At 27.4% G+C, this 1,553-nt stretch overlaps 1 long non-coding RNA gene across 1 annotated transcript in view; it reads left to right on the top strand.

Moving 5' to 3' along the window:
* Positions 528 to 1,553, top strand: part of LOC107637984 — a 1,590-nt gene continuing 564 nt past the window's right edge. Inside the window, exons 1-2 of the long non-coding RNA XR_001619664.2 lie at positions 528 to 692; positions 1,337 to 1,396. This is a non-coding gene — a long non-coding RNA (uncharacterized LOC107637984). The remainder of the gene's footprint in view (positions 693 to 1,336; positions 1,397 to 1,553) is intronic.

Genomic DNA, 1,553 nt, shown 5'->3' with positions numbered 1-1,553 from the left:
AAAGAATAAAGTTAATTTCTTTTAATAGAAAAGAGAGATACTTTAAATTTTTATTTACTGTTTATAACATAAAAATTAATATAAAATTGTTTTTATAACAGATGGCCAATAAATAGAAATTGAGATGGTTTTAAAAGATGAAATATTTTTCCCCAACAACCGTTCAGGTGCGGTAAACCATGCTCATCAGCTGAGTTAAAATATTTGCTTCTATTTCGATAATGTCTTCTTATTGATTGACGATTCTTTACAATATTTTGCACGACCCTTTTTATTGCTATTAAGTACTGAACATAGAAAATGGTTCATCTTCTGTCATAGTTGCTTAAAATATTTTAGGATGTTGTCAAATAAGTCGGGAATTTTTTTTTAATTTGTGATTGAAGCTAATTTGGTGTCTAGTTAGCTTTCATTTTCTTTTCTCTTTTTTGAATTTTTTTGACCTTTTACTTTTCTATGTTAGCTACATATACTTTAAGATAATCTCAATAATGAATAAATACATTTTTGAAGACTATATAAATACATGTTGGCGTAGGTTCTATATGCACAAAAGCGAATTTGAACTATTTCTACCCAGCCAAAGAATAATAAGTATTTCACAATAATGAGGAGGGCCATCTTTGTTGCATTCTTGGTTTTGTCTTATATTTTTATATTCCTTCTCGCATCACCCGTTTCTGGCCAAGCCGGTAAGACAGCCTTCCAATTCCAGCAGACGTATATTCATGTTAAGTTTTTAAAAAATGTCACGTATAATCAGCTATTAAAATCAGTATATATATATATATATATATAATGAATTTTAATAAATAATTTTAATATGTATAGTTAGTATGGTTGTAACTTTTTACCATGCAAATTCTTGTTAATTTAATTGAAGAATGCTAAGGGACCAGCAACTTTTGTGATTTGTAGTCATCAAATAGTCATTAATGATGGTTTTAATGGTGTGAGATTGGTTTGAGATTTTATCCAATGGTTTACTTTTCTTTGATGATTACATGCTGGCCAGAATTTAACAAAGTTGCTGCCCCCTAGACTTTTACAATTTAATTTCCTGATAATGGCTACAACAAAATTTAAATTTCTGATTATCATCGTCATATACGCATGTTTTCCTTTGCTTATTGCATACCTTCTGGATATGTCCTCTACAAATATTTGTAGTCATTTAATTTATTTTATGAATTAAAAAATTAAAACAAATGGACTATAAAATTATTGAATTACATATTAAATATATATGCTTTAAACATACGTAAAATATTTCTAATTATGTGTCCATCCTGCGTCACTTATCGTTTGTGACATTTCTTTTTTTTTTCTTTTTTAGCCCTAGAGGGAGCATGTGATTCATTTTGCGATAGAACGGGTAACTGTGTTGCGGAATCAGGTAAGACTCCATCGTTCGTGGGTGTATAGTTTAAATTGGATGTACCCAAACTGTAAAATATTTTATATAATTGCTTGATTATATTTATTATTTTAAATAATTATTTATACTATCAATATAAAAAATAATTATTTTTATTAATATTTATTTAATTAAA

Source organism: Arachis ipaensis, chromosome B04 (genome assembly GCF_000816755.2).
Source record: "Arachis ipaensis cultivar K30076 chromosome B04, Araip1.1, whole genome shotgun sequence".
Classification (NCBI taxonomy): Eukaryota; Viridiplantae; Streptophyta; class Magnoliopsida; order Fabales; family Fabaceae; genus Arachis; species Arachis ipaensis.
The sequence above is the reverse complement of the archived record's forward strand: the minus strand, read 5'-3'. Positions and strand labels throughout refer to the sequence as shown.